Below are 16220 nucleotides of genomic sequence, written 5' to 3'. Positions count from 1 at the left end.
TATAAAATATGAATTGGGTTATGACTCAAGGTTCTTTAAAATATATATTCACTGCATTCTACAAACCTGTTAGGATGGCTATTATCAAAACATAAGAGTTGGTGAGGATGTGGAGAAACTGGAAACTTTATGCACTGTTGGTGGCAATGTAAAATAGTACAGCCACTGGAAAATGGTATGGTGGTTCCTAAAAACATGAAAATTAAAATTACCATATGATCCAGCTATTCTACTTCTGATATAGGCCCAAAGGAATTAAAAACAGTGTCTCAAAGTGGTATTTGTACACCCACATTCACAGCAACATTATTCACAACAGCCAAAAGGTGGAAATAACCCAAGTGTCCATCAATAGGTGAACGGATAAACAAAAGGTGGCTAAAATATTATTTAGCTTTAAAAGGAAGGAAAGGCTGAATGCAGTGGCTCAAGCCTGTGATTCCAGCCCTTTGGGATGCAGAGGTGGTCAGATTGCTTGAGCTTAGGCATTCGAGACCAGCCTGGGCAACATGGCAAGACCTCATCTCTACTAAAAATACAAAAAAAAAAAAAAAGCTGGATGTGGTGTTGTGCACCTGTGGTTCTAGCTACTCAGGAGGGTGAAGCAGGAGGATTGTTGACAAGGAGGCTGCAATGAGCTGAGATTGTGGCACTACACTCCAGCCTAGGTGACAGAGTGAGACCCTGTCTCAAATAAAAAAATAAATACAAATAAAAAGGAAGGAAATTCTGACATGTGCTACAACATGGATAAACCTTGAGGACATTATGTTAAGTAAAATTAGCCAGTCACAAAATCCCACTGTATGAGCCCGCTTATATGCTATACCTCGAGTAGTCAAATTCATACTATAGAGTCAGAAAGTAGAATGAATGGTGGTTGCCAGGGGCTGGGAGAAGGGGGAATGGCAAGTTGGAAACTGGGATCTTAAATGTGGGCTAATGGCTAGACAGGGTTGCTCACACCTATAATCCCGGCACTTTGGGAGGCCAAGGCCAGTGGATTGCTTGAATCTAGAGTTCAAGACCAGCCTGGGCAACATGGCGAAACCCTGTCTCTACAAAAAATACAAAAAAAATTAGCTGGGCATCATGACACTCACCTATAGTCCCAGCTACTGGGGAAGATGAGGTGGGAAGATCGCTTGAACATGGGAGGTTGAGGCTGCAGTGAGCCGTGAGTGTGCCACTGTACTCCAGCTTTGGTGACAGAGTGAGACTCTGTCTCAAAAAAAAAAAAAAACAAGTGGATTAATGAAATAACCTGAAACCATCTCATTTCATTTCATTTCTCTTTCTCTCTCTCTCTCTCCCTCTCTCTCTCTCTTTCTCGACAGAGTCTCACTCTGTTGTCCAGGCCAGAGTGCACTGGCTCGATCTCACGTAACTGCAACCTCTGCCTTCTGCATTCAAGCGATTCTCCTGCCTCAGCCTCCCCAGTAGCTGGGATTACAGGCATGTGCCACCACACTTGGCTAATTTTTCGTATTTTTAGTAGAGATGGGGTTTTACCATGTTGGTCAAGATGGTCTCAATCTCCTGACCTTGTGATCTGCCCACCTCGGCCTCCCAAAGTGTGCTGCGATTACAGGCGTCAGCCACCGCGCCTGTCCTAACCATCTGCTTTCATCACTGAAATGAAATTCCACCTTGTGCAAATGTAAACTCATTTAGTCCACAACAATTTTCAGTAGGGAAAAAGACTAGAGAGTTTTGTTATAAAACGTTAAATCAGCTTTGTGCAATGGCAGTATCATAGCCAATGAGGTTTATCCAAGGTGTGATTATTGTTAATTGAAAACTTTTCCCAATACCCCGCCATGAAGACTTGAAATATAGTCGGCATTGGCAATTTTTGACAGTCTCTATGGAGACTGAATTAAAATGAAAAAATAAAAGTAAAAAATAAAACGTTAAATCAGGCTGGGTGTGGTGGTTCACACCTGTAATCCCAGCACTTAGGTAGGCAGAGGTGGATAGATCGCCTGAGGTCAGGAGTTCCAGAACAGCCTAGCCAACACGGTAAAACTTTGTCTCTATCAAAAATACAAAAACTTAGGTGTAACAGTGCATGCCTGTAATCCCAGCTACTTGGGAGGCTGAGGCAAGAGAATCGCTTGAACCCAGGAGGCGGAGGTTGCAGTGAGCTGAGATTGAGCCATTGCACTGCACTCCAGCCTGGGTGACAGAGCAAGACTCTGTCTTGAAAAAAAAAAATTAATCTACGAAGGACTTTAGTGAAATAGGTACAGAAGCCAAGTGGAGAAGTGGAAAATCATCTGATTTCCCAAAAGGGAACAAGACACTCAAAACCTCCCTTGAAGAAAATACTGAGATGTAGCCGGGCGCGGTGGCTCAAGCCTGTAATCCCAGCACTTTGGGAGGCCGAGGCGGGTGGATCACAAGGTCAAGAGATCGAGACCATCCAGGTCAACATGGTGAAACCCCGTCTCTACTAAAAAATACAAAAAATTAGCTGGGCATGGTGGTACGTGCCTGTAATCCCAGCTACTCAGGAGGCTGAGACAGGAGAATTGCCTGAACCCAGGAGGCAGAGGTTGCGGTGAGCCGAGATCGCGCCATTGCACTCCAGCCTGGGTAACAAGAGCGAAACTCTGTCACCAAAAAAAAAAAAAAGAAAATACTGAGATGTATTTTCTATTGACCAGTAGGGAAGGAACATTTGGTAATGATAACAAGAAAGGAATCCATGGCAGTAGGGGATGAATTCTGTTCCTAGCAGCACTCTGACATCACTGGATGACCATGAACAAGGCCCACAATTTCTGACAGCTCTTCCTTTCTTTTTTTTTTTTTTTTTTTTGAGACGGAGTCTTGCTCTGTCACCCAGGCTAGAGTGTAGTGGTGTAATCTCAGCTCACTGCAACCTCCGCCTCCCAGGTTCAAGCGATTCTCCTGCCTCAGTATCTCAAGTAGCTGGGATTACAGGCACCCACCACTGTACCCAGCTAATTTTGGTATTTTTAGTAGAGATGGGGTTTCACCATCTTGGCCAGGCTGGTCTTGAACTCCTGACCTCATGATCCACCCGCCTCAACCTCCCAAAGTGCTAGGATTACAGGTGTGAGCCACCGTGACTGGCCACAGCTCTTCCTTTCTAAAAGAGATGAGGGGTACATATGGAAACAGCCCTTATAAATGCTTCTGGCAGCATGAAAGAGAAGTAAAAGACAGGTTCTTTCCCACGTGTCTTCTCATCAGTATGATATCTCAAGGATTGTAATTTACAACAAAGCATATCAGAGAGCATAAGGCAAGTGCACTCTTGACCTCTGGAGAGCTCCAGTTCAAGGAAGAGGTTTTCTTAGCAGGCTTTCTGCCTCAGAAGTTCAGTCCACAACTGGCAGGAAGTATGAGCACTGAGCTGAAGCAGATGGGTGTAGCCTGAGTTTTTGTGAGGATGAAGTAAAAACAGCAGCCAGTATTCTTTGACATCAAGGGAGTGGGCCTCAGCAGCTAACGAGTCTGGGTCCAGAAGAAATAGTGCAAACAAGGCATTCTAAAACAGTAAAAAACAACTCAGAAAACACGGAAAAATAAAAGCCTGGAAAATATAACCACAGCACAGTAAGGCAATAAAACAAACACCACTTAATTACCTTAAATGACAGGTGTGCTGATTATGCAAATGATCCACACAGAAGTACTTGCATCAAAAAAGGGAGAATATGAACTAATGACCACGATATACTAAAAGGTACTAAAAATCAGAAGCACATCTGGAGTAACAAAAGTAGAACATTCAAAAAGCTAAATGATCAAAACAATATATGATACTGGTATAGGGTAGACATATATATGTATGAAACAGAATTGAGAGTCCAGAAACAAATTCACACATCTGTGATTAATTGATTTTCCACAAGGATATTAAGACTACTCAATGGAGAAAGGTTAACCTATCAACAAATAGCGCTGAATATCCACATGCAAAATAGGACATCAGACGCATAAAACACTAAAGGAAAAAAACAGATACACTTGAGTTTATCAAAATTTACAACTGTGCATCAAAGGACTACTAAGAAAGTGAGAAGATAACTCACAGATTGGGAGAAAATATTTCCAAGTCATATATCTGATAAAGGTCTAGTATTCAGAGTATATCAAAAAACTCTTGGCCAGACGAGGTGGCCCACGCCTATAATCCCAGCACTTTGGGAGGCCGAGGTGAGCAGATCACCTGATGTCGGGAGTTTAAAACCAGACTGACCAACATGGAGAAACCCCATCTCTACTAAAAATACAAAAAAATTATCTGGGCATGGTGGAGCATGCCTGCAATCCCAGCTACCCAGGAGGCTGAGGCAGGAAAATTGCTTGAACTCGGGAGGCGGAGGTTGCAGTGAGCTGAGAGGTTGCCATTGCACCCCAGCCTGGGCAGCAAGAGCAAAACTGTCTCGAAAACAAACAAAAAAACAAACAACAATGCTTGGCTGGACTTGGTGGCTTATGCCTATAATCCCAACACTTTGGGAGGCAGAGGCAGGATTACCTGAGCTCACGAGTTCCACACAAGCCTGGGCAGCATGGTGAAACCCTGTCTCTACTAAAAATACAAAAAATTAGCTGGGCACTGTAGCATATGCCAGTAGTCCCAGCTACTTGGGAGGCTGATATAGGAGAATCACTTCAGTTTGGGAGGTGAAGGCTGCAGTGAGCTGATTGTGCCATTGCCCAGCCTGGGCAACAGAGTGAGACCTTGTCAAACAAAAACAAAAACAAAAAACAACTCTTACAACTCAACAACAAAAGACAACTCAATTTTTAAAATGGGGGAAAGGACTTCAATAAACATTTCTCCAAAGAATATAAATGAACAGCCAACAAGCCCATTAGTCATTAGGAAAATGCAAATCAAAACCACAATGAGATCCTACTTCACACTCACAAAGATGGTAATAATAAAAAAAAGGAAAAAAAAATCAGTAACATCCTTGTTGGCAAGGATGTGGACAATTAGAATCCTCATATATTGCTGGTGGGGATGTAAACAGGTATAGCCACTAGTACCTGTCTACAGACAGCCATACCACCCTGAACATGTCCAATCTTGTCTAAAATTTGATATGGAAAATAGTTTGATCAGGAGGCATGGTGGCTCATGCCTGTAATCCCAGCACTTTGGGGAACTGAGGGGGGTGGATCACCTGAAGCTGAAAGATTGAAACCAGCCTGGCCAACATGGCAAACCCTGTCTCTACTAAAAATACAAAAATTAGCTGGATGTGATGGCACATGCCTGTAATCACAGCTGCTTGGGAGGCTGAGGCAGGAGAGTCACTTGAATCCAGGAAGCGTAGGTTGCAGTGAATCAAGATTACACCACTGCACTCCAGCCTGGGTGACAAGTGAGACTCCATCTCAAGGAAAAAAAAAAAAAAAAAAAGGCAATCCCAGCACTTTGGGAGACTGAGGCAGAAAGATCATAAAGTCAAGAGTTCGAGACGCTACTGTACTCTAGCCTAGCAACAGAGCAAGACTCCATCTCTCAAGAAAAAAAAAAAAAAAAGGGGCCGGGCGCGGTGGCTCAAGCCTATAATCCCAGCACTTTGGGAGGCCGAGGCGGGTGGATCACGAGGTCGAGAGATCGAGACCATACATGGTGAAACCCCGTCTCTACTAAAAATACAAAAAATTAGCTGGGCATGGTGGCACATGCCTGTAATCCCAGCTACTCAGGAGGCTGAGGCAGGAGAATTGCTTGAACCCAGGAGGCGGAGGTTGCGGTGAGCCGAGATCGCGCCATTGCACTCCAGCCTGGGTAACAAGAGCGAAACTCCGTCTCAAAAAAAAAAAAAAAAAAGAAAAAAAAAAAAGGAAAAGAAAATAGTTTGATGGTTCCTTGAAAAGTTAAACATAGAATAACCAGAAATGCCACTCTTAGGTATAGACTCAAAAGAAATGAAAATAGGTATCAGACAAAAACTTGTATATGAATGTTCAGAGTAGAATTATTCATAATAGCCAAAAGGTGGAAACAACTCAAATGTTCATCAACTGATGACTGGATGAACCAAATATGGTACATTCAAACACAGGAATATTATTCAGCCATAAAAAGAAATGAAATGCTGATACATGCTACAACTTAGATGAATCTTGGAAACATCATGCCTAGTAGAAGAAGTCAGACACAAAAGGTTGCATATAGTATGATTCCATTTACATAAAATGTCCAGAACAGGCAAATCCACAGAAATAGAAAGAGATCAGTATTTACTTGGAACACTTGGGACAATAAAAAACAAAATAATAAATAAAATTTTAGAAAAATAAAGAGATCAGAAGATGCCAGAGGATGGGGAGAAAGAAAAATGAAGAGTGGCTGTCAACAGGTACATAGGTTTCTCCCATCCACATACGAACCAGGCTCAACCCTGCTTAGTTTCTGAGATCAGACAAGACTGGACATGTTCATGGTGGTACGGCTGTAGACAGGTACTAGGGTTTCTTTTTGGGGTGATGAAATGTTCTGGAATTAGATAATGGTGATGGTTACACAACCTTGTGAATACACAGATATGAGCTGCATAATGATGTTTCAGTCAACAACAGACTGCATAGATGACAGTGGTCCTATAATGCAGTGATCCTCAACCTTTTTGGTAGCAGGAACTGGTTTCGTGGAAGACAATTTTCCATGGACAGGAGCTGGGGGATGGTTTCAGGATGAAGCTGTTCTACCTCAGATCATCAGGCATTACATTCTTGGAAGGAGGGTGCAACCTAGATCCCTAGCATGTGCGGTTCACAATACAGTTTATGGTCCTATTAGAATCCTTTGCCACCACTGATCTGACAAGAGGCGGAGCTCAGGTGGTAATGCTTGCTCACCTGTTGCTCACCTCCTGCTGTGCTACTAGGTTTCTAACAGGTCATGGCCTGGGGGTTTGGGCACCCCTGCTATAGATTATAAATAACATAGTTTTACTGTACCTTTTCTATGTTTAGTATGTTTAGTAATTTATTATTAGACACACTAATACTTATCATTGTGTTATAGCTGCCTACAGTATTCAGTACAGTTAGATGCTGTACAGGTTTATAGCTTGGGAGCAATAGGCTACACCACATAGCCTAGGTATGTAGAAGGCTGTTTCATCTAGGTTTGTGTAATTATACTCTATGATGTTTGCATGACGAATTTCTCAGAACCTATTCTTGTTGTTAAGTGATGCACAGGTACTAACAACTGCTGAACTGTATGCTATAAAATGATGAATTTCATGGTATGTGAATTATGTAACAATAGAGCATTTATAAAGTTTTTGTTGCTTAATTTATTTACATTCGGTAAGTTTTCTTTTAAAATATGTCCATGTCGGCCAGGCACATTGGCTCATGCCTGTAATCCCAGCACTTTGGGAGGATGAGGCAGGCGGATCACTTGAGGTCAGGAGTTTGAGACCAGCCTGGCCAACATGGTGAAACCCTGTCTCTACTAACAAAACAAAAACCAAAAAAACAACAAAAAAAATATGTCTATGTCTAAATGTCTTAGTGGTGCTGGGACATAACTGACACGTGAAACCTTGAATGCCTCTCTCTTTGCAAACTCATTTGTTACTACTCAGTTACCTTCTCACCTCTGATACCCAAACTGCATACCAAACCTCTAGCCAGTACTAGAACAAATACTGCCGAGCTCCTTCATACTTTAGTGCCTGCACACATGCTGTTCCTTTTGCCCAGAAACTTTTGTGCCTTCTGTCCATCTCATCCAAAGCCTGTTTTTCAATGCCCAACACAAATGTCACTGGTATCCTGAAACTTCTTCAACTCCTCCTTGCCCCATTTCAGAAAATGTAACTTTAATTCTTCTCTCTGTATATTCCTCTACAGTGGTATTTCTTATACTATACCATAATTACCTGGTCCCATGTTTGTCCTCTTCTTCCCTCTTCATCCCAGACTGGGAACCCAAGGGGGTACGACTTTCTTAGTCAGTCTTAAGCACCAGTGTATTGATTAGAATAGGGTAGTGAGAGAAGAAGTTATTTACTGAATGCCTAAGAAGTTCAGGGCACATAATCTTCACAACCATCCTGTGAAGTACATATTACTTTTACATTTTACAGTTTACGGATGAAGAGACTGAGTTTCAAGAAGCATACAGTAACTTTCCTAAGGTCATTCAACTTGTTAAATGACAGAGTGGAGGAGTTGAGACTAGAATTGAACTTCTGCCTCTGAAATCCAGGGTTCTCCCTGTCAGTACAGTGAGGTGGTGATTTGCATAAGCTATAAGATAAGACTGGCTGGATATCCCAGCTCTTCCACTTAACTTTGTGGCTTTTTGCAAATTACTTAACCTCTTTATGATTGTTTCTTCATTTGTAAAAGGACGATAATAACAGTACCTATAGGTTTTTTTTTTTTTTTTTTTTTTTTTTTTTTTTTTTTTTTTTTTGAGATGGAGTTTTGCTCTTGTTACCCAGGCTGGAGTGCAATTGCACAGTCTCGGCTCACTGCAACCTCTGCCTCCTGGGTTCAGGTAATTCTCCTGCCTCAGCCTCCTGAGTAGCTGGGATTACAGGCACGTGCCACCATGCCCAGCTAATTTTTTGTATTTTTAGTGGAGACGGGGTTTCACCATGTTGACCAGGATGGTCTCGATCTCTTGACCTCGTGATCCACCTGCCTTGGCCTCCCAAAGTGCTGGGATTACAGGCGTGAGCCACCATGCCAGGCCTTATGTAGAGTTTTTATGAAGAATAAATGAGATACTATATACAAAGCACTTAGAACAGTATCTGGCACCTACTGGTGCTCAGTAAATATCAGCTGTGACATTTATTATTGTCCCACATTGAACTAGTGTTTGTTAAACACTGGATGACTGAATAAAATGTACATCTTTCGCCGGGCACGGTGGCTCACGCCTGTAATCCCAGCACTTTGGGAGGCCGAGGCGGGTGGATCAAGAGATCGAGACCATCCTGGTCAACATGGTGAAACCCCATCTCTACTAAAAATACAAAAAATTCGCTGGGCATGGTGGCACCTGCCTGTAATCCCAGCTACTCAGGAGGCTGAGACAGGAGAATCGCCTGAACCCAGGAGGCAGGGGTTGCGGTGAGCCGAGACCGCGCCATTGCACTCCAGCCTGGGTAACAAGAGCAAAACTCCATCACAAAAAAAAAAAAAAAAAAAAAAGTACATCTTTCATGCAGTGATTGCTGGATTACCCATTTCACTGACTCAGGACCAGAGTCTCTTAGGAATCCAGAGAGGGCATGTTAAAGCCCTAACAAGTAAAAACAAAAAGTGATAACATTTTGACCTTTGAAGGCTTTTTGAGGTGGCAATAACCACTAAACTGAGGGGAAACCAAATATTTTTAGCCCATTTCCAGATAAATTGGATTTGATAAACCACTCAGCGTAACAAGAGCAAAAATTAGATGTTCAGCTAAGCTCTAGATTCTGATCCTAGATGATGGCAAAAACAACAACAATAGAATTAATGATAATAGCAGAAACTCTTAATATGTGTGAGACATTCTTCTAAATGCATTATATACACTAACAATTTAATGTTCATCAGAGCAGATTCTCCTACTGTATCCAAGAGAGCAGAAATTCAGAGCAAAAAGCAGATTGTTGGTTGTTACCAGAGTCACTCTAGGAATGGGGAGATTTTCTCACAAATCTGATGACTGGTGAAACTGACAAGAGGTTAGGCCACTCAGTGTTGGAAAAGAAAAGATCCTAGAAAGTGGAAGTGGTCCACTATTGCTTTAGGGGCAACAGCCTGGCTGCAACTGGGCAGACTTTCTATTTCTAACATCAGGATAATAGGGAAGCTCCTGCCAATGCTGCATAGAACCAAGAACACTTAGCAGTGATGGCTGACTTCCAACTGAGCCATTAAGGTAAAAGTAGAAGAAAGCTCCAGGTAGAAATATCTTTGGGAACTCAGAGAATGCACTGAGTGTTTGAAATGGGTACTTAATCTATTATTAAACTCAAGAGTTTTCCATTCAGGGGCCAATTTGAGTCTACTTATGACACCTCACCACAACACTGCTCATTTCTGTTAACTGGGCTTCACAGAGGGTGAAAGGGCAGCAATCAGATCATACAATTGGGCCTCACTGTAATAAAGTGCTGATTTCTCTTGTCCTTGCACTTCCTTCCAGTTATAATCACTCTATGATCTTGTTTGATATTCTTTTTTCTTTCTCTCTCTATTTTACTGACTATAATGTAATAATAGCGAAGCTCTCAGTCTGTGTGAGGCATATGGATGAAGAATATATAACATTCACTGTTTCCCAATAGACAAATTATTTAAAGGACATCTCTTAAGAAGAGATTAGATGGAGCCAACTGTGGGAAGAAAATGGGTGAAGAAAGTTTCAAGGAGAAGACACCACAAAGCAGAATAGGAAAAATGGCCAGGAGAAAAGTAAGACGACAAAAGGAAAAGTAGTCCCTGACACAGAAGGTACTCAACAGCTATTTGCTGAGTGAAAGAATAAACACTAATAACAGAATGAAATACCAGCATTATAAAGAAGGAACAAAGATATTTTCCTATCTACCTTGTTGTTACCCTACTATCTAGGATATATTTAGGTTGGTGCAAAAGTAACTGTGATTTTTGAAAAGTTAATAGATTAACATTTAGAATAGTTAATAAATTAACATTTTGAATAGTTAATAGATTAACATTTAATTTAGATATTGTTTACATACATACAAATACAAACTACAACCATGTATGATAAATTTAAAGTAATAAGCTGGGGTTGGGAATGGTTGTTCACGCCTGTAATCCCAGCACTGTGGGAGGCCAACGTGGGTGGACTGCCTGAGGTCAGTTTGAGACCAGCCTGGCCAATATGGTGAAACCCCATCTCTACTAAAAACACAAAAATTAGCCAGGCATAGTGGCGGGTGCCTGTAATCCCAGCGACTTGGGAGGCTGACACAGGAGAATCGCTTGAACCTGTGAGGTGGAGGCTGCAAGGACCTGAGATCATGCCACTGCGCTCCAGCCTGGGTAACAGAGGGAGACTCCATCTCAAAAAGAGAAAGAGAGAGAGAGAGAGAAAGAAAGTAAGTTGGGCACAGTGGTGCATAACTATAGTCCCAGCTATTCTGGAGGCTGAGGTGGGAAGACTGCTTGAGCATACGAGTTCAAGTCAACTTGGGCAACATAGAGAGACCCTGTCTCTAAACAAAGAAAACCAAAAAGTAATTAACGCCAAACATTACAATCAGGGTTCGGTGCACTTGAAATACACAAATGAGTGTCTTTACATGCTGAAGACACAGCAACCAACAACTGGGGGTAAAGTGCTGCATTCCTAAAGTTAATCCACAGAGTCCATCATGCTATGCCAAAGTTCACTGCTCCGGCTCCAAACCTGGGACTTTCCTGTTTCCTCTCTCTGACAGCTTAGAGCTACTGCACTCCATCCCTGAACTCCTCTGTTTATTGCAAATGTTCTTTATAAGCTATAAAATCTGAATCTGAGGTCTGGTTTCTTCAACTTTGAAACTCATTTCCCACTCTGAGTTCACACACTCTCAAAATGTTCATGAATTTTAAGGCTAGACCTAAAGCTTCTTTGTGGCTTCCTGCCAGCCTGCCTTTGTTTTAGTACCTTCTAGCCTATCCTCACTCACTTGAGTGTTTACTCTGATTTCTGTCCAGTCATTCCACCACTAGTCCCCTATCAAAATGCTTGCTGGGCATTTCTATATACATTCCTTGTTTGTCCTTATGTCAAATTTAAAACCACCAAGACCAAATCCAATATGTGTTCCCAAATCAGCTCCCCTTCCTCACCTCCCTGGTATGGTTACTGACCAATTAGAATGAATGTCCAACCACTCAGAATGCCACAGGCAGTAGGCCAAATCAGTGTACTGGGTCCAATGTCAGCCCTGTCCATAATCCTTCCAGCCAGCTAAACTTGAAGGAATTGTCTGTTCTCATAGTCTCCCCTCATCACTTCCTATTCCTTCTATAATCCACACATTTTAGCCCTCCTTCCTCACTGCCAAAATTTCTCCTAACAAGGTCACCAATGGCCTTCTTGTTGTTATAACCAATGAATTCTTTTTAGCTGTTATTTCACTTGACCATCCTTGGTAACATTTAACAATGCTAACCATTCCCTCCTCCCTGCAACACTCTCCCTGGCTTCTTTGACACTATACTCTTCTGGTTGCAATCCAGTTACCTCTGGTGACACCTTCTCGGCCTTCCCCAAACCTGCTTTTCCTCATGTTTCTTATCTCAGTGAATGACACCACTATCCCCAAAGCTCCTAAACCAGAAACAAAATTCCTTAGTTTTTATTTGCTTCTAACATTCCTTCAGTCATAGAATCCTGCTTATTCTTCTTAGTCTGCTTCTCTTCACTGCCCGAATTTTTATTTTTTTTATTTTTTGTGAGACAGAGTCTCACTCTGTCACTCCGGCTGGAGTTCAGTGGTGCAATCTCCACTCACTGCAACCTCCACCTCCAGAGTTCAAGCAATTCTTCTGCCTCAGCCTCTCAACTACAGGCGCATGGGACTACAGGCGCATGCCACCACGCCCAGCTAATTTTTGTATTTTTAGTAGAGACGGGGTTTCACCATATTGATCAAGATTTTTTCAAACTCCTGACCTCGTGATCTGCCCACCTGGGATTACAGGTGTGAGCCACAGCGCCCAGCCTACTGCCTACATTTTTTTTTTTTTTTTTTTTTTTTTTTTTTTTTTTTGAGACGGAGTTTCGCTCTTGTTATCCAGGCTGGAGTGCAATGGCACGATCTCGGCTCACTGCAACCTCTGCCTCCTGGGTTCAGGCAATTCTCCTGCCTCAGCCTCCTGAGTAGCTGGGATTACAGGCATGTGCCACCATGCCCAGCTAATTTTTTGTATTTTTAGTAGAGACGGGGTTTCACCATGTTGACCAGGATGGTCTCCATCTCTCGACCTCGTGATCCACCCGCCTCGGCCTCCCAAAGTGCTGGGAGCTTGAGCCACCGCACCCGGCCTTACTGCCTACATTTTTAAAGCATTTAACTATGTTCTAGGCAGGTGTGTCCTAGTGACATAATCCTCATAACAAGCCTATAAGGTAAATTTTATCATCTCCAATTTTCAGATTAGGTAACAGAGGCAAAGAGTACTTAAATAACTTGCATAAAGTCCCTTAACTGCTAAGTGGCAGAGCAGGATTCAAACCCAGGTGGCCTGACTCAATTCTGGATCCAGGTCACTATTCTGTCTCACTGAAATCTCTGCAACAGCCTCCTTGTTGGTCTTCCAGCCATCCATTGTGGTTTCCCTACGGTCACAGTGATTTTTGTCAAAACATAAGTCTGACTCTTGCTACTCTTTTGCATGAAATTGTTTACTGGTTCTTTATTGCCTTCAGGATAACGTCTACACTCAATATGACATTCAGGGACCTCCATAACCTAACCAGGAAGTGTTCACTTCTTTGGCTTTCATGTTTTTGGTTTTTGGCCCCATTTTAACCACAAACTTGAAAGCTCTACTAGCACAATGACAGCCTCCACTTCCAGGTTTCTGCATTGTTTGATGTACCAAGAAGATTAACTCTTTCTCACCTTCACATTTGACTTCTTCTGATAAGCCTTTTCTGACCTCCTAAGACTAGGCTGTATGTCTCTCCTGTGAGGTCTCACAGCTCCCAGTTCTAATTCTTACTGTAGCATTTATTTCATTGTGTTGTTATTGCCCATCTACTAATATTAATATCTGCTTTACTACAAGATTGTGAGCTTCCTGAGAACAGGAACTATGTAAGATTCACTGTTGTATTTTCAGTACTTACTGCTGCCTACCTAATATACAGTAGGCAACATTCATTTATTGAATCTTTATTGTCTATATCACAATCTTTAACACTTATATATTGCCCTCTATTGATTTTATTTTCATATGTGTTAGCCTGAACTTTATAACAAGAATGTCAGTTTCTTGATGTTAGCAAATATACCTAGTACTTCTTTCATATATTTATTTACTTTTAGGCTGGGTGCAGTGGCTATAATCCCAGTATTTTGGGAAGCTGAAGCAGGAGGATCACTTGAGTCCAGGAGTTTGAGGTTAGCCTGGGTATAGTGAGACCTCATCTCTATAAAAATTGGCTGGGTGCGGTGGCTCATGCCTATAGTCCCAGCACTTTGGGAGGCTGAGGTGGGCGGATCACCTGAGGTCAGAAGTTCAAGATCAGCCTAACCAACATGGTGAAACCCTGTCTCTACTAAAAATACAAAAATCAACCAGGCGTCTTGGTGGACACCTGTAAATCCCAAGTACTTGGGGGCCTGAGACAGGAGAATTGCTTCAGTCTGGGAGGCGGAGGTTGCAGTGAGCCAAGATTGCGCCATTGCACTCCAGCCTGGGGACAGAGAGGGACACTGTCTCATAATTAAATAAATAAAGAAACAAACAAAATTAGCTGCACATGGTGGTATGCACCTGTGGTACCAGCTACTCAGGAGGGCTGAGGTGGGACAACTGCTTGAGCTCTAGAGGTTGAGGCTGCAGTAAGCCATGATCATGCCACTGTACTCCAGCCTGGGCAACAGAGTGAGACCCTGTCTCAAAAAGGAAAAAAAGATATTTATTTTTACAGTTGGGCTCTTACTCTGTCATCCAGGATGGAGTGTAGTGTCATGATTATAGCTCACTGCAGCCTTGAACTCTGGGGCTCAAGGAATCCTCCCACCTCAGCCTCCCAAGTAGCTGGGACTACAGGTATGTGCTGCCATGCCCAGCTAATTTTTTTATTTGTAGAGATGGGGGTCTCACTGTGTTGCCTAGGCTGGTCTTGAACTTCTGGCCTCAGGCAATCCTCCTGCCTCAGCCTCCCAAAATGTTGGAATTATAGGCAAGAGCCACCATGCCTGGCCTATACTCAGTACTTTCAAGTTAGGGGTTACTCACAAAAATTCCTGAAAACAGCTAACATTTAATCAGGGATCAATGTATGTCAACAATCCAATGATTTTGGTATTATTTCTCTCTCTCTCTCCCCCTCTCTCCATATGAGGAAACTGAGTCATAGTTTAGTGGCTTGCCTAAAATGACATAGCAAGAAACAAAAGAGCTGGGATTTGAACCTGATGTTGGCCCTTGTATTCTTAACCATTATGATAACAGGCTAAGAAATCTTAGAATTACAGATGCTAAGTAACTTACCTAAAAAATTTAAAAAAATTTTTTCTTTTTGTTAGTATGCAAGGACCTAAGATCATAGTGCAGTGCTGAGACTAGAACCCAAGTATTTTCAAAGCCTATGCTCATAAATTATTTGGCATACTGCTTCTCCTACTTGAAAAGTCAGTACTTGGCCAGGTGAGGTGGCTCACGCATGTAATCTCATTACTTTGGGAGGCTGGGGCGATCACATGAGGTCAGGAGTTGGAAACCAGCCTGGCCAATATGGCGAAACACTGTCTCTACTAAAAATACAAAAATTAGCTGGGCGTGGTGGCAGGCACCTGTAATCCCAGCTACTGGGGAGGCTGAGGCAGGAGAATCGCTTGAACCTGGGAGGCGGAGGTTGCAATGAGCTAAGATCACGCCATTGCACTCTAGTCTGGGGAACAAGAGTGAGACTGTCTCAAAAAAAAAAAAAAGTCAGTACTAAGCTCATACTGGGTGCTGATACAGTTTAAAACTGCAAATCCAGTTTACCGAAATTGGAGAATATCAGATCCCCTTCCAAGAGAGGCATAACTGTAGCTTACTGGGTTAACTCACCTTTTATATTAACGGTCTAGTCTTATGAACCAATTAAGTTTGTAGTTTCTGCATTCTTCCTGTGACACTGAAGACTGTGTTTTCATCAATGTGAAAACCATGTTATCTAAGCTAAATCAAAATCCACTCTTATTCACGAATTTATTCTTCCTTTTATTTATCAACACCAGTGACATGTTCCTAAGTTCTCTGCCTTTGTGGCTCCTTTGTTCCCAGTGTGAGATGTCTTATTTCTGAAAGTAACCTGTCATTGACAAGCCTTCTTGGCTATTCTATAGTTTACCCTAAAAAAAAATCTTTTCTCTCCATAGGCTTATTAGACCGCTTTTCCTTACACGGTACTCTGCTTTTCTCCTTTATTTCAAGCATTTATTGAAACTAAACTATGTACCAAGCATATACAAAATGGATATAACCTAACACATTGAAGGCCACACTTTCAAAGAAATAGT

General features: G+C 42.2%; 1 long non-coding RNA gene and 1 other non-coding gene across 4 annotated transcripts in view; one reads left to right on the top strand and one right to left on the bottom strand.

Moving 5' to 3' along the window:
* LOC120361043 (uncharacterized) overlaps positions 1-16220 on the bottom strand; it is an 83373-nt gene that overhangs the window by 63799 nt on the left and 3354 nt on the right. The window lies entirely within an intron of this gene.
* Positions 1734-1874, top strand: LOC120361075 (U4 spliceosomal RNA). The gene has a single exon (XR_005577437.1). It is a non-coding gene; the product is annotated as a U4 spliceosomal RNA (small nuclear RNA).

Source organism: Saimiri boliviensis, chromosome 21, assembly GCF_048565385.1.
Source record: "Saimiri boliviensis isolate mSaiBol1 chromosome 21, mSaiBol1.pri, whole genome shotgun sequence".
NCBI lineage: Eukaryota > Metazoa > Chordata > Mammalia > Primates > Cebidae > Saimiri > Saimiri boliviensis.
Note: the sequence above shows the minus strand (reverse complement) of the source record. Positions and strands in the feature narration are given on the sequence as shown.